The sequence below is a fragment of the Arachis ipaensis genome, chromosome B2 (genome assembly GCF_059453495.1).
Source record: "Arachis ipaensis isolate K30076 ecotype BB chromosome B2, ASM5945349v1, whole genome shotgun sequence".
Taxonomy (NCBI): Eukaryota; Viridiplantae; Streptophyta; class Magnoliopsida; order Fabales; family Fabaceae; genus Arachis; species Arachis ipaensis.
In genome coordinates this window covers 22,349,792-22,374,765 of record NC_142437.1, presented here as the reverse complement: position 1 = coordinate 22,374,765, position 24,974 = coordinate 22,349,792, and the positions used below count along the sequence as shown (strand labels likewise).

General features: G+C 38.3%; 1 non-coding gene across 1 annotated transcript; it reads left to right on the top strand.

Moving 5' to 3' along the window:
* Positions 1–227: 227 nt before the first annotated feature.
* LOC148573286 (small nucleolar RNA R71) lies at positions 228–331 on the top strand. The gene has a single exon (XR_015906871.1). It is a non-coding gene; the product is annotated as a small nucleolar RNA R71 (small nucleolar RNA).
* Positions 332–24,974: the final 24,643 nt, after the last annotated feature.

The window sequence follows — 24,974 nt, the reverse complement described above, 5'->3', positions numbered from 1 at the left end:
TTTGGGCCAACAGAGCATCTACATTGTTTAGCTCCATCACTCCTCTTGTGTTCCCTCTTTCGGAAGCATAGAAGTAGTCGTTTTCTGCTACTGTTTCAATAACATCTATGGCTTCCTCAATGGTCTTCTTCTTGTTCAAGGATCCTCCAGATGAATGGTCTATTACCTTCTTTAACTCATAAGAGAGCCCTTCATAGAAAATGTGCAGCTGGACCCATTCATTGAACATGTCAGGTAGACACCTCCTTGTTAAGTCTTTGAACCTCTCCCATGCTTCATACAGAGTCTCACCATCTTGTTGCCTGAAGGTTTGAACCTCAGCTCTCAGCCTATTGATTCGTTGAGGAGGGTAGAATCTTGCTAAGAATTTGTTCACCACATTCTCCCAAGTTGTCAAGCTCTCCCTTGGGAAGGATTCCAGCCACTTGGCTGCCTTGTCTCTGAGTGAGAAGGGAAATAAGAGCAGTCTATAGGCGTCAGGATGAACACTATTAGATTTCACTGTGTCACATATTCTCAAGAAGGTGGTCAAATGTTGATTGGGGTTTTCTTGAACACCTCCTCCAAACGAACAGTTGTTCTGAACAAGGGTGACGAGCTGTGGTTTAAGTTCAAAGTTGTTGGCATGGATTGTTGGCTTTTGGATGCTACTTCCACAATTGCCTGGGTTTGGATTAATGTAAGAGCCCAAAACTCTTCTATCCTCCCCAGCATGATTTGCTCCACCTCCTCTGCCATGGTTGTGAGTCTCTTCTTCATGATGATTTTCCATGTTTTCTTCCATGTTTGGTTCAAAGTATTCCTCAAACTGTTCCTCCTCTTCTTTAGCACCAACTACTCGTTTTTCTTTTGCCTCCCTCCTTAGTCTAAGGAAGGTTCTCTCCGGTTCAGAATCAAAGGAAGTTGAAGCCCCGCTTCTTCTCCCTGTCATACAACCAACAAGTACAAGCAGAGAAAATAGGTGCAGACAGTATTTGTGTCAGAATTGCTGTTAGTTGTGGGTGATGCAATATATCAAACAGTTAGTGGGTTAGCAAACAGAATTGAAAATAACAAAGAAAAAAACAAAAGAGTAGAGGGAGAAGGGAAGAAGTATAACTAAAACAAAAAGTAAATCACTCAAACAGAAAATGAAATTCACAAAATAAAATGCTCAATCTAGTGATCTTCCAATCTAATCATTGTTGATGCACAATCAATCCCCGGCAACGGCGCCATAAACTTGATGCACGGAAAACTTGTCTCTCAACAAATCTCCCTTCGGCAAGTGTACCGAAGTTGTCGTCAAGTAAAAACTCACAATAGAGTGAGGTCGAATCCCACAGGGATTGATTGATCAAGCAACTTTAATTAGAAGAATGTTCTAGTTGAGCGAATCCAGGATTTGGGTTGAGAGTTACAGAAAATAAAATGGCGGGAATGTAAATAACAGAAAAGTAAATGCTAGAATTAAAGAACTGGAAGTAAATGACTGAAAATAAATTGCAGAATTGTAAATGGGAATGGGGGATTTGCTCATAAAAGTAAATTGCAGAAATTAAAGAGAATGGGTAAGAACAGAGATGGGGAGTTCATTGGGCTTAGGAGATGTTGCAATTCTCCGGATCAAGTTCATTTTCATCTCTTCCTCAATCAATGCACTCATTGATCTCCTTGGCAATCTTAAGTGATTGAATTACAATTTCTTGTGATTCAATCTCTCAAATCTTGATCAATAGCCAATTCCTTGGTCAATTGCTCATGAGAAGAGATGAAGTATGGTCACTGATTATACCACATGCATTTCCCAAATCAAGTATTGAGAGGGTTATAGTCACATACCCATCCAAACCCAATTTGGTCCAGCATGAGAAAGCATTTCTAGCTTGATCTCTTCATTCCTCTTTCAAGGTTCAAAAGAGATCCAAGTTTGAATAGCTTCTCTTCCAAGATAACTACTCAATTGGATGAAGATCGAAAGCTTTCAAGTAAAATCAAGAGGAAAGATAGAAGAAGAATAATGAAAATTAGTATTGATCCATCAAATTACAACAGAGCTCCCTAACCCAATGAAAGGGGTTTAGTTGTTCATAGCTCTTGAAAATGAAAACAAAGATGGAGAATACATCATAAAACTAGAATTTGCAAAGAAAGTAAAATACAGAGAGTAGTTCTCTTTTTCCCAGCCTCTAGTGCTCTTTACAATTCAAAGCTACTCCTATATATACTACTCTTCTCAGCTTCTAGTTTACTCTTCAAGTCTTGGGCCTTTGGATCTTGAGTTTGAAGCAGTTCTTTTCTTCATTTGGGCTTGGCTTTGCTTGCAGAGAGAAAGTGCTAAGTGGGCAGAGACTTCAGCTCAGGACATTAGGGGTGTTAATATTTAGTGAGAATATAAGTTCGAGAATGTTAGTGACACTTAACATTGTCACTAACATTCCAATGCACCCCTTTGCCTTACGTTAAAACCCACGTTAACTAGGTTAACGTGGCTTTTAACGTTGCCTTGTTAATCCTTCGAGAACGTTAGTGACACTCAACATTGTCACTAACGTTCCAGTGTGCCCCTTCTTGTTTCACGTTAAAGCCCACGTTAACTAGGTTAACGTGGCTTCTAACGTGGTCCTTGCCAACCTTCGAGAACGTTAGTGACACTCAACATTGTCACTAACGTTCCAATGTGCCCCTGGGTCTCACGTTAGATCCACGTTAACTAGGTTAATGTGGCCTCTAACGTAGCCATCTTTAGCCATCCCAACGTTAGTGACAATGTTGAGTGTCACTAACGTTGGCTCATCCTTCATTCCTCATCGTTAGCTTCCACGTTAACTAAGTTAACGTGGAGGTTAACGTGACTCTTGGGGGTTGTGTGGTTCCTTCAACGTTAGTGACAATGTTGAGTGTCACTAACGTAGTCGACAACTCTTCATCCTTTACATTAGTTCCCACGTTAACCAAGTTAACGTGGTACTTTGCACCATAGGCCAACGTTATTGACAATGTTGAGTGTCACTAACGTTGGCTTCTCTTCCCCCCTTAATGTTAGAGGCCACGTTAACTAGGTTAACGTGGCTTCTAATGTGGCCACTTATGAGTAATTGCCAACGTTAGTGACAATGTTAAGTGTAACTAACGTTGGCTCAACTTCTCTTCTCCACGTTAGAGTTCACGTTAACTTAGTTAATGTGACTCTCTAACGTGGGCATTGATGGCTTTTTGAGAATGTTATTGGCAATCACTTTTCTCATTAATCTTGCAAGTTACCTCCCCTTTTCTTGCTTCCTTTTTGGTCCTGAAATCAAGCAATAAAGTGCATCAAAGCTCTAGTCCAAGTCATGAGTAATGCAACATAATATTTGTCACTAAACTTATGCAAAATCCTCATGAAATTATGTAAAATGCACAATGTATGCTTGAATCAAGGCATAAGTGAATATTTACCCAAAACTAGCTTATTTCCTAAAGAAATGTATGAAACTATCCTAAAAACAGTAAAGAAAAGGTCAGTGAAACTGGCCAAGATGCCCTGGCATCAACTATTTTGTTAAACCTTTGGAAATACTTTTTACTTTTACTTTATATAATTAATTACCTTCTTTAAATTTCCAAACTTAAAACAAATCTCAATCACAACCTCAGTTCTTAGTCACCTCGATACACCAACTAATAGCACAAAAAACAGATCAACACACAAACAAATTGCAATAAGACAAACAGCACAATCAAATACAATGCACAAATAAGGACGATGCATGTCTAGTCCTATACAGCCCATGAGCTCATGTGTCGGTTTTTTGTCCGATTTCCCGACACTGGTCCTGAGATAAGCATTTCATACCTCCGTCCTTATCTCAGCCATCGTCCCCTCTATGAGCGTTATGTATCGCCGTCCTCAAGGGAGAACCTTCCTTTCGGTCCCCAGTGAGCGTTACGCATCGCCGTCCTCACTAAGCCGTAACCTTCCTTTCGGTCTCCAGTGAGCGTTACTGATGAGCGGATAATTTATACGCTTTTTAGCATTGTTTTTAGTATGTTTTTAGTAGGATCTAGTTACTTTTAGGGATGTTTTCATTAGTTTTTATGTTAAATTCACATTTCTAGACTTTACTATGAGTTTGTGTGTTTTTCTGTGATTTCAGGTATTTTCTGGCTGAAATTGAGGGACTTGAGCAAAAAATCAGATTCAGAGGTTGAAGAAGGACTACTGATGCTGTTGGATTCTGACCTCCCTGCACTCAAAGTAGATTTTCTGGAGCTACAGAACTCAAAATGGCTCGCTTCCAATTGCGTTGGAAAGTAGACATCCAGGGCATTTCAGCAATGTATAATAGTCCATAATTTGGCCGAGTTTAGACGACGTAAAAGGGCGTTGAACGCCAGTTCTATGCTGTTGTCTGGAGTTAAACGCCAGAAACAAGTCACAAACCAGAGTTGAACGCCAGAAATACGTTACAACCTGGCGTTCAACTCCAGAAAGAGCCTCTGCACGTGTAACATTCAAGCTCAGCCCAAGCACACACCAAGTGGGCCCCAGAAGTGGATTTATGCATCAATTACTTACTTCTGTAAACCCTAGTAACTAGTTTATTATAAATAGGACTTTTTACTAATGTATTAGACATCTTTTGATCATTTTGAGATCTCTAGACCTCCATGGGAGGCTGGCCACTCGGCCATGCTTACCCTATATTCACTTATGTATTTTCAACGGTAGAGTTTCTACACTCCATAGATTAAGGTGTGGAGCTCTGCTGTTCCTCAAAGATTAATGCAAAATACTACTGTTCTTCTATTCAATTCATCTTATTTTGCTTCCAAGATATTCATTCGTACTTCAACCTGAATGTGATGAACGTGACAATCATCATCATTCCCTATGAACGCGTGCCTGACAACCACTTCCGCTCTACCTTAGATTGAATGAGTATCTCTTAGATCTCTTAATCGGAATCTTCGTGGTGTAAGCTCGAATGATGGCGGCATTCAAGAGAATTCGGAAAGTCTAAACCTTGTCTGTGGTATTCCGAGTAGGATTCAATGATTGAATGACTGTGACGAGCTTTAAACTCGCGAGTGCTGGGCGTAGTGACAGACGCAAAAGGAGGGTGAATCCTATTCCAGTATGATCGAGAACCTTAGATGATTAGCCGTGCCGTGACAGGGCATCTTGGACCATTTTCACAAGAGGAGGGGATGTAGCCACTGACAACGGTGATGCCCTTGCATAAAGCCAGCCATGGAAAGAAGTAAGACTGATTGGAGGAAGACAGCAGGAAAGCAGAGGTTCAGAGGAACGAATGCATCTCCATACGCTTATCTGAAATTCTCACCAATGATTTACATAAGTATTTCTATCCTTCTTTTATTATTAAATTTCGAAAACCCCATTACTATTTTATATCCGCCTGACTGAGATTTACAAGGTGACCATAGCTTGCTTCATACCAACAATCTCCGTGGGATTCGACCTTACTCACGTAAGGTATTACTTGGACGACCCAGTGCACTTGCTGGTTAGTTATGCGAAGTTGTGAGGATATGTTTAGACCATGGTTCTATGCATCCGTTTTTGGTGCCATTGCCAGGGAATCAATTTCGAACAACAATTCACAACCTGAGTAACAATTTCGCATACCAAGTTTTTGGCGCCGTTGCCGGGGATTGTTCGAGTTTGGACAACTGATGGTTCATCTTGTTGCTCAGATTAGGTAATTTTCTTTTTGTTTTCTTTTCAAAAAATAATTTTTCAAAAAAAATCTTTCAAAAAATTTTCTCATCTATTTTCGAAAAAAAAAATGTTTTCAAAAATATATTTTTCTTCAAAATTTTTAAGAATGAATTCTAGTGTTTCATGAAGCATGTTGAAGCCTGGCTGGCTGTAAGGCCATGTCTCAATTCTTTTGGACTCAAGAGAAGAGCTTCTTTATCTTTCTTAGCAAATTGGCTACTGAATGTATAGTTCTGCTAAAGCTTGACTGGCTATTAAGCCATGTCTAACCCTCAGATTGGAGCTTTAGACTAACATGGCAAGATTCCTGGAATTCATATTAAAAATTTTGGAATCCTCATTTTTGTTTTTCAAATAATTTTTAAAAGAAAATACAAAAAAAAATTATAAAATTATAAAAATAAAAAAATATCTTGTGTTTCTTGTTTGAGTCTTGAGTCATGTTATAAGTTTGGTGTCAATTGCATGTGCATCTTGCATTTTTTTCGAAAATTTCATGCATTCATGGTGTTCTTCATGATCTTCAAGTTGTTCTTGGTAAGTCTTCTTATTTGATCTTTGCATTTGCATGTTTTGTGTCTTTTCTTGTTTTTCATATGCATTCTTGAATTCTTTATGTCTAAGCATTAAAGAATTCTAAGTTTGGTGTCTTGCATGTTTTCCTTGCATTAAAAATTTTTTTTTTCAAAAAATATGTTCTTGGTGTTCATCTTGACATTCATAGTGTTCTTGGTGTTCATCTTGACATTCATAGCATTCTTGCATGCATTCATTGCTTTGATCTATAATTCTCATGCATTGCATAATTTTCATGTTTTTCTCTCTCATCATTAAAAATTCAAAAATAAAAAAAAATATCTTCCCCTTTTTCTCTTAAAATTTCGAAAATTTGGATTGAATTTTTCAAAAATTTTTAAAATCTAGTTGTTTTTATGAGTCAAATCAAAATTTTAATTTAAAAATCTCATCTTTTTCAAAATCTTTTTCAAAAATCAAATTTTTTTCATTTTTCTGAGTTATTTTTGAAAATTTCAAAAAAATATTTTTCAAAAAATTTTTTTTCTTATTTTTATACCAAATTTTCGAAAGTAACAATAATAATTAATGTTTTAATTCAAAAATTTCAAGTTTGTTACTTGCGTGTTAAGAAAGATTCAAACTTTAAGTTCTAGAATCATATCTTGTGATTTCTTGTGAATCAAGTCATTAATTGAGATTTTAAAAATCAAATCTTTTTCAAAACTAATTTCAATCATATCTTTTCAAAAAAATATCTTCTTATCTTATCTTTTTCAAAAATTTGATTTCAAAATATCTTTTCTAACTTCCTAACTTCTTATATTTTCAAATTTGTTTCAACTAACTAACTAACTTTTTGTTTGTTTCTTATCTTTTTCAAAACCACCTAACTAACTCTCTCTCTCTCTAATTTTCAAAAATATCTCCCTCTTTTTCAAAATTTCTTTTTAATTAAACTAATTATTTTATTTTTTATTTGAATTTTCGAAAAACTATTAACCCTTTTCAAAATTAATTTTCAAAAATTACTAACCTTTTTCAAAAACTGTTTTCAAAAATCACTAACTCTTTTTCAAAAATTATTTTCGAAAATTCTTCTCCCTTATCTCCTTCTAATTATTTATTCATCTACTAACACTTCTCTTCATCTCACATCACTGCTCCTATCCTTACCCTTGTGTTTGGATTCTTCATTCTTCTTCACCCCTATTCCTTTTCTTCTTCTACTAACAATAAGGAACCTCTTTACTGTGACATAGAGGATTCCTCTTCTTTTCTTGTTCTCTTCTCTTTCTTATGAGTAGGAACAAGGAAAAAGGCATTCTTGTTGAAGCTGATTCAGAACCTGAAAGGACTCTGAAGAGGAAACTAAAAGAAGCTAAATTACAACAATCCAGAGACAACCTTATTGAAAATTTCGAACAAGTAAAGGAGATGGCAGCCGAACCCAACAACAATAATGCAAGGAGGATGCTTGGTGACTTTACTGCACCTAATTCCAATCTACATGGAAGAAGTATCTCCATCCCTACCATTGGAGAAAATAACTTTGAGCTGAAACCTCAGCTAGTTTCTCTGATGCAACAGAACTGCAAGTTTCATGGACTTCCATCTGAAGATCCTTTTCAATTCTTAACTGAATTCTTGCAGATCTGTGATACTGTTAAGACTAATAGGGTAGATCCTGAAGTCTACAGGCTCATGCCTTTCCCTTTTGCTGTAAGAGACAGAGCTAGAGTGTGGTTGGACTCTCAACCCAGAGATAGCCTGAACTCTTGGGATAAGCTGGTCACGACTTTCTTAGCCAAGTTCTTTCCTCCTCAAAAGCTGAGCAAGCTTAGAGTGGATGTTCAAACCTTCAAACTAAAAGATGGTGAATCCCTCTATGAAGCTTGGGAAAGATACAAACAGCTGACCAAAAAGTGTCCTTCTGACATGCTTTCAGAATGGACCATCCTGAATATATTCTATGATGGTTTATCTGAGCTATCAAAGATGTCATTGGATACTTCTGCAGGTGGATCCATTCACCTAAAGAAAACGCCTGCAGAAGCTCAAGAACTCATTGACATGGTTGCTAATAACCAGTTCATGTACACTTCTGCGAGGAATCCTGTGAGTAATGGGACGCCTCAGAAGAAGGGAGTTCTTGAAGTTGATACTCTGAATGCCATATTGGCTCAGAACAAAATATTGACTCAGCAAGTCAATATGATTTCTCAGAGTCTGAATGGAATGCAAGCTGCATTCAACAGTACTCAAGAGGCTTCTTATGAAGAAAAAGCTTATGATCCTGAGAACCCTGCAATAGCAGAGGTAAATTACATGGGTGAACCATATGGAAACACCTATAATCCATCATGGAGAAATCATACAAATCTCTCATGGAAGGATCAAAGGCCTCAACAAGGCTTTAACAATGGTGGAAGAAACAGGTTTAACAATAATAAACCTTTTCCATCATCCACTCAGCAACAGACAGAGAACTATGAACAAAATACCTCTAATTTAGCAAACTTAGTCTCTGATCTATCCAAGGCCACTGTAAGTTTCATGAATGAAACAAGGTCCTCCATTAGAAATTTGGAAGCACAAGTGGGCCAGCTGAGTAAAAGGATCACTGAAATCCCTCCTAGTACTCTCCCAAGCAATACAGAAGAGAATCCAAAAGGAGAGTGCAAGGCCATTGACATAAGCACCATGGCCGAACCTGTAAGGGAAGGAGAGGACGTGAATCCTAAGGAGGAAGACCTCCTGGGACGTCCAGTGATCAATAAGGAGCTTCCCTCTGAGGAACCAAAGGATCCTGAGGCTCATCTAGAGACCATAGAGATTCCATTGAACCTCCTTATGCCATTCATGAGCTCTGATGAGTATTCCTCTTCTGAAGAGAATGAGGATGTTACTGAAGAGCAAGCTGCCAAGTTCCTTGGTGCAATCATGAAGCTAAATGCCAAATTATTTGGCATTGATACTTGGGAAGATGAACCTCCCTTGTTCACCAATGAACTAAGTGATCTGGATCAACTGACATTGCCTCAGAAGAGACAGGATCCTGGAAAGTTCATAATACCTTGTACTATAGGCACCATGATCTTTAAGGCTCTGTGTGATCTTGGTTCAGGGATAAACCTCATGTCCCTCTCTGTAATAGAGAAACTGGGAATCTATGGGGTACAAGCTGCTAAAATCTCATTAGAGATGGCAGACAATTCAAGAAAACAGGCTTATGGACAAGTAGAGAACGTGTTAGTAAAGGTTGAAGGCCTTTACATCCCTGCTGATTTCATAGTCCTGGATACTGGAAAGGAAGAGGATGAATCCATCATCCTAGGAAGACCTTTCCTAGCCACAGCAAGAGCTGTGATTGATGTGGACAGAGGAGAATTGATCCTTCAATTAAATGAGGACAACCTTGTGTTTACAACTCAAGGATCTCTCTCTGCATCCATGGAGAGGAAGCATAAAAAGCCTCTCTCAAAGCAGAGTCAACCAAAGCCCCCACAGTCAAACTCTAAGTTTGGTGTTGGGAGGCCACAACCAAACTCTAAGTTTGGTGTCAAACCCCCATATCCAAACTCTAAGTTTGGTGTTGGGAGGTCTCAACAAAGCTCTGCACATCTGTGAGGCTCCATGAGAGCCCACTGTCAAGCTATTGACATTAAAGATGCGCTTGTTGGGAGGCAACCCAATTTTTATTTATCTAACTATATTTTTCTTAGTTATATGTATTTATAGGTTCATGATCATGTGGAGTCACAAAATAAATATAAAAAATTGAAAGCGGAATCAAAAACAGCAGAAGAAAAATCACACCTTGGAGGAAGACCTTACTGGCATTTAAACGCCAGTAAGAAGCATGTTTTGGACGTTCAACACCAGAACAGAGCATGGTTCTGGCGCTGAACACCAGAAAAGGGCAGCATCTGGGCGTTTGAACGCCAGAATTGCACCCTGGAGAAGAGCTGGCGCTGAACGCCCAGAACAAGCATGGTTCTGGCATTCAACGCCAGAAATGGGCAACAAATGGGCGTTGAACGCCCAAAATAGGCACCAACCTGGCGCTGAACGCCCAGAGTTGTGTGCAAGGGCATTTTACATGCCTAATTTGGTACAAGGTTGAAATTTCTTGAACACCTCAGGATCTGTGGACCCCACAGGATCATCTCAGGATCTGTGGACCCCACAGGATCATCTCAGGATATGTGAATCTCACAGGATCCCCACCCACCTCACCCTCTCTCTCTCCATTCATGGTCATCCCTTCTGTTTTCCATTCACCACTCACATCCATACACACATCCCTCTATCTCCTCCATATCTTCTTCTTCTTCATCTATTCTTTCTTCTCTTGCTCGAGGGCGAGCAATATTCTAAGTTTGGTGTGGTAAAAGCATAAGCTTTTTATTTTTCCATTACCATTAATGGCACCTAAGGCCAGAAAAATCTCAAGAAAGAGGAAAGGGAAGACAAATGCTTCCACCTCTGAGCCATGGGAGATGGAAAGATTCATCTCACAAGCCCATCACTAAGAAAAGGATGGAGCAAACAAGAGAGCACATTCATGAATCTCAACAGGCACATGAAGAAGCTCATCATCAAGAAATCCCTGAGATACATCAAGGGATGCACTTGCCTCCACAGAATTTTTGGGAGCAAATCAACACCTCCCTAGGAGAATTAAGTTCCAACATGGGACAATTAAGGGTGGAACATCAAGAACACTCCATCATCCTTCATGAAATTAGAGAAGATCAAAAAGCAATGAGGGAGGAGCAACAAACACAAGGAAGAGACATAGAAGAGCTCAAGGACATCATTGGTTCCTCAAGAAAGAAACACACCCATCACTAAGGTGGACTCATTCTTTGTTCTTACTTTCTCTGTTTTTCGTTAAGAGCTTATCCATGTTTGTGTCTTCATTACATGATCATTAGTAGTTAGTAACTATGTCCTAAAGTTATGAATGTCCTATGAATCCATCACCTCTCTTAAATGAAAAATGTTTTAATTCAAAAGAACAAGAAGTACATGAGTTTCGAATTTATCCTTGAACTTAGTTTAATTATATTGATGTGGTGACAATGCTTCTTATTTTCTGAATGAATGCTTGAACAATGCATATGTCTTTTGAAGTTGTTGTTTAAGAATGTTAAATATGTTGGCTCTTGAAAGAATGATGACAAGGAGACATGTTATTTGATAATCTGAAAAATCATAAAAATGATTCTTGAAGCAAGAAAAAGCAGCAAAGAACAAAGCTTGCAGAAAAAAAATAGGCGAAAAAAAAAAAAGCAAAAAAAGCCAATAACCCTTAAAACCAAAAGGCAAGGGCAAATAAAAAGGATCCCAAGGCTTTGAGCATCAGTGGATAGGAGGGCCTAAAGGAATAAAATCCTGGTCTAAGCGGCTAAACCAAGCTATCCCTAACCATGTGCTTGTGGCGTGAAGGTGTCAAGTGAAAACTTGAGACTGAGCAGTTAAAGTCAAGGTCCAAAGCAAAAGAAGAGTGTGCTTAAGAACCCTGGACACCTCTAATTGGGGACTTTAGCAAAGCTGAGTCACAATCTGAAAAGGTTCACCCAATTATGTGTCTGTGGCATTTATGTATCCGGTGGTAATACTGGAAAACAAAGTGCTTAGGGCCACAGCCAAGACTCATAAAACAAGCTGTGTTCAAGAATCATCATACTGAACTAGGAGAATCAATAACACTATCTGAACTCTGAGTTCCTATAGATGCCAATCATTCTGAACCTCAATGGATAAAATGAGATGCCAAAACAATTCAAGAGGCAAAAAGCTACAAGTCCCACTTATCTGATTGAAGCTATCTTTCATTGATAGTTTGGAATTTATAGTATATTCTCTTCTTTTTATCCTATTTGATTTTCAGTTGCTTGGGGACAAGCAATAATTTAAGTTTGGTGTTGTGATGAGCGGATAATTTATACGCTTTTTGGCATTGTTTTTAGTATGTTTTTAGTAGGATCTAGTTACTTTTAGGGATGTTTTCATTAGTTTTTATGTTAAATTCATATTTCTGGACTTTACTATGAGTTTGTGTGTTTTTTTGTGATTTTAGGTATTTTCTGGCTGAAATTGAGGGACTTGAGCAAAAAATCAGATTCAGAGGTTGAAGAAGGACTGTTGATGCTGTTGGATTCTGACCTCCCTACACTCAAAGTAGATTTTCTGGAGCTACAGAACTCAAAATGGCGCGCTTCCAATTGCGTTGGAAAGTAGACATTCAGGGCTTTCCAGCAATATATAATAGTTTATACTTTGGCCGATTTTAGATGACGTAAAAGGGCGTTGAACGCCAGTTCTACGCTGCTGTCTGGAGTTAAACGCCAGAAACAAGTCACAAACCAGAGTTGAACGCCAGAAATACGTTACAACCTGGCGTTCAACTCCAGAAAGAGCCTCTGCACGTGTAACATTCAAGCTCAGCCCAAGCACACACCAAGTGGGCCCCGGAAGTGGATTTATGCATCAATTACTTACTTCTGTAAACCCTAGTAGCTAGTTTATTATAAATAGGACTTTTTACTAATGTATTAGACATCTTTTGATCATTTTGAGATCTCTAGACCTCCATGGGAGGCTGGCCACTCGGCCATGCTTACCCTATATTCACTTATGTATTTTCAACGGTAGAGTTTCTACACTCCATAGATTAAGGTGTGGAGCTCTGCTGTTCCTCAAAGATTAATGCAAAGTACTACTGTTCTTCTATTCAATTCATCTTATTTCGCTTCCAAGATATTCATTCGTACTTCAACCTGAATGTGATGAACGTGATAATCATCATCATTCCCTATGAACGCGTGCTTGACAACCACTTCCGTTCTACCTTAGATTGAATGAGTATCTCTTAAATCTCTTAATCGGAATCTTCGTGGTGTAAGCTAGAATGATGACGGCATTCAAGAGGATCCGGAAAGTCTAAACCTTGTCTGTGGTATTCCGAGTAGTATTCAATGATTGAATGACTGTGACGAGCTTCAAACTCGCGAGTGTTGGGCGTAGTGACAGACGCAAAAGGAGGGTGAATCCTATTCTAGCATGATCGGGAACCTCAGATGATTAGCCGTGCCGTGACAGGGCATCTTGGACCATTTTCACAAGAGGAGGGGATGTAGCCACTGACAACGGTGATGCCCTTGCATAAAGCCAGCCATGGAAAGGAGTAAGACTGATTGGAGGAAGACAGCAGGAAAGCAGAGGTTCAGAGGAACGAATGCATCTCCATACGCTTATCTGAAATTCTCACCAATGATTTACATAAGTATTTCTATCCTTCTTTTGTTATTAAATTTCGAAAACCCCATTACTATTTTATATCCGCCTGACTGAGATTTACAAGGTGACCATAGCTTGCTTCATACCAACAATCTCCGTGGGATTCGACCCTTACTCACGTAAGGTATTACTTGGACGACCCAGTGCACTTGCTGGTTAGTTATGCGAAGTTGTGAAGATATGTTTAGACCATGGTTTTGTGCATCCGTTTTTGGTGCCATTGCCAGGGAATCAATTTCGAACAACAATTCACAACCTGAGTAACAATTTCGCATACCAGTTACGCATAGTCGTCCTCACTGAGTCGTCCTTATAGTGTCAAGTGAGCGTTATGTATTACCGTCCCTGCTAGACACTCGGCACTAAGGCCCAAACAGCATTCAATTTCTTTTCAATCTTTGCTCTCTACTCTACTGTGGTAGAGATTCCTTTAATTGTCTCTCTTTCCTTTACTCTTCGTTCTTCTTGTTTTCTTTCTTATCAACCGAACTCAAAACATAACTTAAAGTAAAATTCCTTTTCAAAAGATTGAGTTTAAAATATTATACTTTTCTTAATAAATCGATTTGAAAACAAAATTCTTTTCGTAATAAATCAAAATCAAACGATATTCTTAAATCAGATTTGCTTTTAAATAACACTTTAAATAAAGTCTTAGTTTTTTAAAAATTCGGCAGCATTTCCTCGAACATTCGGGCTGTGCCACCCTTTCGGGTTCCCTCTTTCTCAATAAACAACTCATCATAACCTAGTTTAACAACTATCATTCTTTCATCAGATAACACTAAGAATTTCCAGCAATTCTAAAATAATCAGAAAATCAATAATAATCATCATCCTCAAACACAGCAATAAATCAATCTCAACACAATTTCATCACGCTCAACCATATTCACAATCACTAACAATCTCAATTTTGTCAATTTTCATTAATTAATTAAACAAGACATTTATAAATTATTTGCACTTATTCACTAAACTTCAATGGCATTCATATATTAAAACGATTAACTTTAAAATAAAATCTCCTACCTCCGTATGAAATCAAAATACTCGAAATTCCAGAAAAATCTTTTGACCAAGCCGTCGAAAAAGAAAACGTCCGGAATCGCCCGTGCCTTCTAGAATTCCAGTTGGCAAAACTCAAGGGGTAAGGGAGTTACGTCACCGTCAGCTTCCACTGATAAAAAATAACGCCAACGTATAGAGGAAGAGGATACGAACATTTTTATTGGATTAGATTTTTTATTGGAATTACGAATCAAAAGAAATAAAAAAAAAGAAAATAGAAAGAACTCACGGTTTTCACCATAAAATTCGGCCACTCTCTCCTTTGTTTGGATAACATGCAAGCTCGGTTATTGCACAATGAATGTGCTTAGATTTATTTGATGATGATTTGGGCAAAGTAGGGTGGTTAGGTGTCACCTTTAGATGTATATATGTAATGAGGCATAAGCTACGTTTGGCTTTAATGAAGGATGATTATATTATTATATAAACTTAATGAATGAAACTAATGAAGTGTCATGGTTGTATATGCGCATTTATGCATAAAAGTCACGTTCTCAAATCTATTTTCCTTAACTTGTTCCCTTTAATGATTTTGGTTAGTTAAATGGAAGAAGTATTAATAATAATAATAATAATAATAATAATAATCAATTTAAATTTTGTCTATTAAAATAGTTTTTAATAAATAATTTAAATTAATAGAATAAATTATAATTAAATTAAATTTTAATAATAATAAAATTTTATTTAATTATTTTTGTTAACAAAAATAATTTTCTTAAAAAAAAAACAAGATCTCAATATAATATAATAATTTATAAATAACTAATTATTTGATTTTTAAAATTAGGGGATTACATCCTGTCCCATTTATAAAAATTTTTGTCTTCGAAAATTGCTACAAAATAAAAGAGGTTCATATGGCATACAAGTACCAGGGTGAAAGTACAATTATAAAGCTGAAGTTACAAGACAAGCTTGATACAAACGATGACATGGTTCAAACGTGCGATGGTAAAATAAGGTGGCGAAAGATTATAAAACAGGCATGGGGCTAAAACGACATGCTTAACGTCCACACATTGATCTTTTACCAACTCTAGAGTTTCAACTTCCCAAACATCACCCTGATGTATATTCACCATTCCAAAATGTACTTTAACAAGTAGACTATTCATGAATTTTCTCAACCTCATCAAATACTTCGCAACCCAATACTGGTCACAAATATATCTTCCGCAAACTTCACGGGACTCAGAACCCCAAAACATCCTGTGATGTCACACGCTTATACGCTCTACCTTTCATGTTCACAAAATACATCATAAAGAACTAACGCACCACTTGCTATGTATAACGGTCGCACGTGACATCAAGACAAATCTCAAGTAACTAAAAAGATACAAGACCTTAGAGAAAGAACAAGCAACTCAGACAAGGTTCACAAAGATTTCTACGTTTCTCTTTGATGCATCAACAATTCCAAAGTTACATCAGAGAATACATGAGCCAAGAAAAGGAGTTTAAATAGCACAAGGAGGAATCTCACGTTACTCTAAAACAAGCTTGAGTTACCTAAAAGGATATCAAACTTAGGAAGAGAAGAACAAAATTTATGGATGGGGTTCACAAGAATTTAAGAGAATGTTTAAGAATACAATCAGACAGGGTACAAATCAAATCAAAGCTTCTTCCCAATAAGGAGTTAAGACAAGAACGTCAAGAAGATATCAAGGATATAATCTGGTAGGGATATTCATGAGGTGCAAGACATGAAGCAAAGAACCAAATCGCATCTCAAGAAAAGCAGACATATGCCTTTAAGATTAGCGAGAATGCATATGAACAGGAAACATGATTGAAGAATAAGCAAACTATTTTTCAAGAAAGAAATCTCAAATATGAACTTCAAGGCAAACCATAAAGGAACAAATCACATGACACTAGCAGAGTCCAAAACATGTAGCCGAGTAACCTCGAGACGCAACCTTTAGCATTTCCCAAACCCCGCAATATGCGTTACCTATTACTTCTATTCCGCTTATGATAACCCGATAGTGCTCTCATATACATAAACCATTAGTGTTAATCTGGCCAAGCTTAATACCATGAAGTATGCTGGTGCACGAAATTGTGATTACACTTTTCACAACTTCGCACAACTAACCAACAAGTGCACTGGGTCGTCCAAGTAATACCTTATGTGAGTAAGGATCGATCCCACAGAGATTGTCGGCTTGAAGCAAGCTATGGTTATTTCGTAACTCTTAGTCAGGAAATTAGTAATAAAAATAATTGTGTTTATGAAGAATAAATAACATAAAATAAATGGTACTTGTAATTCAGTAACGAGAAACAGGTTGAGGTTTCGGAGACACTCTGTCATCTGAATCTCTGCTTTCCTACTGTCTTCTTCTCCAAACACGCATGGCTCTTTCCATGGCAGGCTGTATGATCCTCTCGGATGAAAAATACCAGGCGCGCTGCCACCACATGGCTAATCATCTGTCGGTTCCTGCTAGCGTCGGAATAGAACCATTGTCCTTTTGCACACTGTCACTGCGCCCAACATTCGCGAGTTTGAAGCTCATCACAGTCATCCCCTTCCAGATCTTACTCGGAATACCACAGATAAGGTTTAGACTTTCCGGATCCCAGGAATGCTGCCAATGAGTCTAGCCTATACCACAAAGGTTCTAACCTCCGGACTCGGTCCGTGGATCAGAAACCCAAGAGATACACATTCAAGCTGTCGCCCAATGACTACGTTGAGCTCAGATAGAATGGAAGTAGTTGTCAGGCACACGTTCATAGAATTAAGAATAATGATGAGTGTCACAGATCATCATCTTCTCCGGATTGAAGTGCGAATGAGTATCTTAGAATAGAATCCAACGTGATTGAATGGAAAACAGTAGTAATTGCATTAATTCATTGAAACATAGCAGAGCTCCTCACCCCCAACCATGGAATTTAGAGACTCATGCCGTAGAAGATACAATTGAAGTGTAAAATATCATTAGATACTGAATGAATCTCTAAAAGTAGTTTTTATACTAGACTAGTAACCTAGGGTTACAGAAAATGAGTAACTAAGTGCAGATAGTGCAGAAATCCACTTCCGAGGCCCACTTGGTGTGTGCTTGGGCTGAGCATTGAAGCTTTTTCGTGCTTAGACTGTTCCTGGAGTTAAACGCCAGCTTTGGTGCCAGTTTGGGCATTTTACGCTAGAATTTTTAGGCTGACTTTGGACGCCAGTTTGGGCCATCAAAACTCGGGCAAAGTATGGACTATTATATATTTCTGGAAAGCTCAGAATGTCTACTTTCCAACGCAATTTAGAGCGCGCCAATTGGGCTTATGTAGCTCCAGAAAATCTACTTTGAGTGCAGAAGGGTCAGAATCCAACAGCATCTGCAGTCCTTTCTGAGCCTCTGAATAAGATTTTTGCTCAGGTCCCTCAATTTCAGCTAGAAAATACCTAAAATTACAGAAAAACACACAAACTCATAGTAAAGTCCAGAAATGTGATTTTTGAATAAAAACTAATAAAAATATAATAAAAAATGACTAAAATATACTAAAAACTATGTAAAAACAATGCCAAAAAGGGTATAAATTATCTGCTCATCACAACACCAAACTTAAATTGTTGCTTGTCCCCAAGCAACTAAGAACAAAGTAGGATAAAAAGAAGAGAATATACAATAAATTTCGAAATCTCAATAAAGCTCAGTTCCAATTAGATGAGCGGGACTTGTAGCTTTTTGCTTCTGAACAGTTTTGGCATCTCACTTTATCCTTTGAAGTTCAGAATGATTGGCATCTATAGGAACTCATAATTTAGATAGTGTTATTGATTCTCCTATTTCAGTATGTTGATTCTTGAACACAGCTACTTTATGAGTCTTGGCCGTGACCCTAAGCATTTTATTTTCCAGTATTACCACCGGATACATAAATGCCAGAAACACATAACTGGGTGAACCTTTTCAGATTGTGACTCAGCTTTGCTAGAGTCCCCAGTTAGAGGTGCCCAGGGTTCTTAAGCACACTCTTTTTGCTTTGGATCACGAATTTAACCGCTCATTCTCAAGCTTTTCACTTGACACCTTCACGCCACAAGCACATGGTTAGGGACAGCTTGGTTTAGCCGCTTCGGCCAAGAATTTATTCCTTTTGAGCTCTCCTATCCACTGATGCGCAAAGCTTTGGATCCTTTTTACCCTTGCCTTTTAGTTTAAAGGGTTACTGGCTTTTTGCTCTTGCCTTATGGTTTAAAGAGCGATTGGCTTTTTCTGCTTGCTTTTTTTTTTCTTTATATTTTTTTTCGCCATTTTTTTTCTTTTTTTTCTACAAGCTTTTGCTTTTCACTGCTTTGTCTTGCTTCAAGAATCAATTTTATGATTTTTCAAATTATCAACAACATTTCGCCTTTTTCATTATTCTTTCAAGAGCCAACAATTTTTAACATTCATAAACTTCACTATAAAAAATATGCACTGTTCAATCATTCATTCAGAAGACAAAAAGTATTGCCACCACATCAAAATAATTAGATTATTTTTCAAGATAATTTTCGAAATTCATGTACTTCTTGTTCTTTTAGAATTAAAAATATTTTTCATTTAAGAAAGGTGAGGGATTCATGGAATCATTCATAACTTTTAAGACATAGACACTAGACACTAATGATCATGTAATAAAGACACAAACATAGATAAAACATAAAGCATAGGAATAAAAAAACAGAAAAATAAGAATAAGAAAATTAAAGAACGGGTCCACCTTAGTGACGACAGCTAGTTCTTCTTCTTAAAGATCCTATGGAGTGCTTGAGCTCCTCAATATCTCTTCCTTGCCTTTGTTGCTCTTCCCAGAGGTTTCTTCGGCCTTAGGTGCCATTCAAGGTTATGGAAAGCAAAAAGCTGAGCTTTTCCATGCCAAACTTAAAAGATTTGCTCGTCCTCGAGCAAAATCAAATAGAAGGGAGTAGAAAAAGAATGATACAATTAATTTTAAAAACTTATTATTGTATGCAAGAAAAATTAAAAAGAGTTGAAAAGAATTTGAAAAGACATGTAAGTTTTGAAAACGTTTTGGAAGAAATTTTAAAAGAATTAAAAAAGAATTAAAAAGAATTGGAAAGATTATTAATTTTTGAAAAAAGAAATGGAAATATGAACGTTTAAAAATATGTTTGATGCAAAAAAATTTTGAATTAAAACATGAAAAATTGAAAGAAAATCGAATTGGAAACAAAATTACCTCCCTTGTGTCATCCTGGCGTTAAACGCCCAGAATGCTACCATTTCTGGCGTTTAATGCCCACCAGACACCACTTTCTGGCGTTTAACACCCAGAATGCAGCTAGACTGGGCGTTAAATGCCCATTCTGCTATCCTTACTGGCATTTAAATGCCAGTAAGCCTGTCCTCCAGGGTGTGCTATTTTTGATGCTATTTTTGATTCCGCTTTAATTCTACAGCTGTTTTTATGACTCCACATGATCATCAATCTAATATAAAATAATAATGGAAAATGAAATGAAAAAGTAATTAACATAGATAAATAAGATTGGATTGCCTCCTAATAAGCACTTCTTTACTGTCTTTAACTGGACTTTTACTAAGCTATTAATTTAGTCTCAGCTTTGAGCATTCTTGCTCAACATTGCCTTCAAGATAATGTTTGATTCTTTGTCCATTAACAATGAACTTTTTGTTAGAATCAATATCTTGAAGTTCTACATAGCCATATGGTGACACACTTGTAATCACATATGGGCCCCTCCACTGGAATTTCAATTTCTCGGAGAATAATCTGAGCCTAGAGTTAAACAGCAGGACCTTCTGTCCTATCTCAAAGACTCTAGATGACAGCCTTTTGTCATGCCATATTTTTGCTTTCTCCTTATAAATTTTGGCATTTTCGAAAGCATTGAGTCTGAATTCTTCCAGCTCATTCAACTGGAGTAATCTCCTCTCTCCAGCTACCTTAGTATCAAGGTTTAGGAACCTCGTCGCCCAGTAGGCCTTGTGTTCCAATTCCACTGGCAGATGACAGGCTTTTCCATACACAAGCTGGTATGGAGAGGTCCCTATAGGAATTTTGATTACTGTTCTGTATGCCCACAGAGCATCATCCAGACCTCTTGCCCGATCCTTTCTACGGGCATTTACAGTCCACTCCAGGATTCGCTTTAGTTCTCTATTTGAGACTTCAGCCTGCCCATTTGTCTGTGGGTGATATAGAGTTGCCACTTTATGGTTAATTCCATATCGGACCAGAGCAGAGTCAAGCTGTTTATTGCAAAAATGAGTGCCTCCATCACTAATCAGTATCCTAGGGACACCGAACCTGCTGAAGATATGCTTCTGGAGGAACTTCATCAATGTCTTAGTATCATTAGTGGGTGTTGCAATTGCCTCTATCCATTTAGATACATAATCTACTGCCACCAGAATATAAGTGTTTGAGTAGGATGGTGGGAAAGGCCCCATGAAGTCAATACCCCATACATCAAACAACTCAATCTCTAAGATTCCTTGCTGAGGCATGGCATAACTGTGAGGTAGATTACCAGCTCTCTGACAACTGTCACAGTTACATACAAACTCTCGGGAGTTTCTGTAGAGAGTAGGCCAGTAGAAACCACATTGAAGAACTTTAGTGGCTGTTCGCTCACCTCCAAAGTGTCCTCCATATTGTGATCTATGGCAGTGCCATAGGATCTTCTGTGCCTCTTCTCTAGGCACACATCTACGGATCATTCTGTCTGCACACCTCTTAAAGAGATATGGTTCATCCCACAAGTAGTATTTTTAATCAGAAATCAATTTTTCGTTTGCTGCTTAGTGTACTCCTTGGGTATGAATCTCACAGCTTTATAGTTTGCAATGTCTGCAAACCATGGTACTTCCTGAATGGCAAAGAGTTGCTCATCTGGAAAGGTTTCAGAGATCTCAGTAGGAGGGAGGGACGCTCCTGCTACTGGTTCTATTCGGGACAGGTGATCAGCTACTTGGTTCTCTGTCCCCTTCCTGTCTCTTATTTCTATATCAAACTCTTACAGAAGCAACACCCATCTTATGAGCCTGGGTTTTGAATCTTGCTTTGTGAGGAGATATTTTAGAGCAGCATGGTCAGTGTACACAATCACTTTTGATCCCACTAAATAAGATCTGAACTTGTCAATGGCATAAACCACTACAAGCAACTCTTTTTCTGTGGTTGTGTAATTTTTCTGTGCGTCATTCAAAACACGGCTAGCATAATAAATGACGTGCAGAAGCTTGTTATGCTTCTGTCCCAATACTGCACCAATGGCATGGTCACTGGCGTCACACATTAGTTCGAATGGTAATGTCCAGTCTAGTGCAAAAATAACTGGTGCTGTGTCCAGCTTTGCTTTCAGAGTTTCAAACACCTGCAGATACTCTGTGTCAAAGACAAATGGCATGTCAGCAGCTAGCAGATTGCTCAGAGGTTTTTCAATTTTTGAAAAATACTTTATAAACCTCCTATAGAATTCTGCATGCCCCAGAAAGCTTCTGATTGCCTTAACATTAGTAGGTGGTGGTAATTTTTCAATTACCTCTACCTTAGCTTGATCCACCTCTATTCCCTTGTTCGAAATTTTGTGCCCAAGGACAATTCCTTCAGTCACTGTAAAGTGACATTTCTCCCAGTTTAAGACTAGGTTAGTCTCTTGGCACCTCTTCAGAACAAGTGCTAGATGGTCAAGATAGGAGCTGAATGAGTCTCCAAATACTGAGAAGTCATCCATGAAGACTTCTAGAAATTTCTTTACCATATTAGAGAAGATAGAGAGCATGCATCTCTGAAAGGTTGTAGGTGCATTACACAGACTAAATGGCATCCTTCTGTAGGCAAATACTCCAGAAGGACATGTGAATGCTGTTTTCTCTTGGTCCTGAGGATCTACTGCAATTTGGTTGTAACCTGAATAGCCATCCAAAAAGCAATAGTATTCATGACCTGCTAGTCTCTCTAGCATCTGGTCTATGAATAGCAAAGGAAAATGATCCTTCCTGGTGGCTGTATTGAGCCTTCTGTAGTCAATACACATACGCCACCCTGTAACTGTTCTTGTAGGAACCAGTTCATTCTTTTTATTATGAACCATTTTCATGCCTCCCTTCTTGGGAACAACTTAGACAGGGCTCACCCAGGGGCTATCAGAAATAGGATAAATAATCCCAGCCTCCAGTAACTTAGTGACCTCTTTCTGCACCACCTCCTTCATGGTTGGATTTAGCCGCCTCTGTGGTTGAATCACTGGCTTAGCATCGTCCTCCAATAGGATCTTGTGCATGCATCTTGCTGGGCTAATGCCCTTAAGATCACTTATAGACCAACCAAGAGCTGTCTTGTGTATCCTTAGCACCTGAATTAGTGCTTTCTCTTCCTGTGGATTTAAATAAGAGCTTATGATCACCAAAAAAGTGTCACCTTCTCCCAGAAATTCATATTTCAGGGATGGTGGTAGTGGTTTGAGCTCGGATTTAGGAGGCTTATCCTCTTCCTGAGGAGTTTTTAGAGGTTCTTCCGTTCTCTCTGGTTCCTCCAGATCAGGCTGAACATCCTTAAAAATGTCCTCTAGCTCTAATTCGAGACTCTCAGTCATATTGACTTCTTCCACCAAGGAGCCAATAACATCTGCGCTCAGGCAGTCTTTTGGTGTGTCTGGATGCTGCATAGCTTTGACAGCATTCAACTTAAACTCATCCTCATTGACTCTCAAGGTTATCTCTCCCCTTTGGACGTTAATAATGGTTCATCTAGTTGCTAGGAAAAGTCTTCCTAGAATGAGAGTTGCACTCTTGTGCTCCTCCATTTCTAGCACCACAAAGTCAGTAGGAAAGGCAAATGGCCCAACCTTGACAATCATGTCCTCAATTATGCCTGATGGGATTTTAATGGAGCCATCAGCAAGTTGGAGGCATATCTGGGTTAGTTTAACTTCATCAGTTAATCCAAGCTTTTTGATAGTTGATGCAAGTATTAGGTTGATACTTACCCCAAGATCACATAGAGCTGTCTTGGTACAAGCATCCTCTAATGTGCATGGTATCATAAAGCTTCTAGGATCTTTAAGCTTCTTTGGTAAGCTTTTTAGAATGACTGCACTGCATTCTTTAGTGAGAAAAACTTTTTCAGTTTCTCTCCAATCCTTCTTATGACTTAAGATCTCTTTCATGAACTTAGCATAAGAGGGTATTTGCTCAAGTACCTCTGCAAATGGAATCTTTATTTCAAGAGTCCTGAGATAGTCTGCAAAGTGGGCAAATTGTTTATTCTGTTTTGCTTGGCAGAGTTTCTGAGGATAACATCTTGGCTTTGTATTCTTCAACCTTAGTTGCTGCATGTTTATTTCCTACAAAAGTGGTTGGAAAAGCCTGCCTAAAGGGGTTGTTATCAGCACTTGCAGGTGTCTGACCCCTTATTGGCATTTGAACACCAGAATTGGATGCTACATGGGCGTTTAACGCCAGATTGTCACCCTTTTCTGGTGTTTAGACGCCAGAATTGGCCATCCCTTGGGCGTTTAATGCCACTTTTCCACCCTATTTTGGCGTTTGAACGCCATAATTATTCCTCTCTGGGCTCTTGCTGTTCTCAGAGGGATTTTGGGTAGTGGGTTGGTTACCCTCTATCAGTTGTTCCTTTCTTGGCTTTCTGCTGCTTTGAGTTGAGACATTCAATGTCTTTCCACTCCTTAATTGAACAGCTTGGCATTCTTCTGCTATTTGTTTAGATAGCTGCTGTCTTGTCTGATCCAATTGTGCTTCCATATTCTTGTTAGCATTTTAGTGTCTTGGGGTATCTCTTTGAATTCTTCAAACTATTTTGTTATGATAAGCAATTACTGATTGAGTTCAGCAACTTGTTCTTGGGGACTAAGTTCAGTGGATACTGCTTTAGCTTCTTCTTTCATGGAGGACCCACTACTCAAGTATAGATATTGATTTTTAGCAACCGTATCAATGAGCTCTTGAGCCTCTTCAATTGTCTTTCTCATGTGTATAGATCCACCAGCTGAGTGGTCTAGAGATATCTGGGCCTTTTTTGTAAGCCCATAGTAAAAGATGTCTAACTGCACACACTCTGAAAATATTCCAGAGGGCCATTTCCTTAGCATCCCTCTGTACCTCTCCCAGGCATTATAAAGAGATTCATTATCCTCTTGTTTAAAGCCTTGGATGTCCAGCCTTGGATGTCCAACCTTAGCTGTGTCATCCTTTTTGGAGGGAAATATTAATTCAGGAATTTGTCTGATAACTGTTTCCATGTTCTTATGCTTGCTGTGGGTTGGTTATTTAACCACCTCTTAGTTTGATCTTTTACAGCAAATAGAAACAGTAATAATCTGTAGACATCTTGATCTACTTCCTTATCACGTACT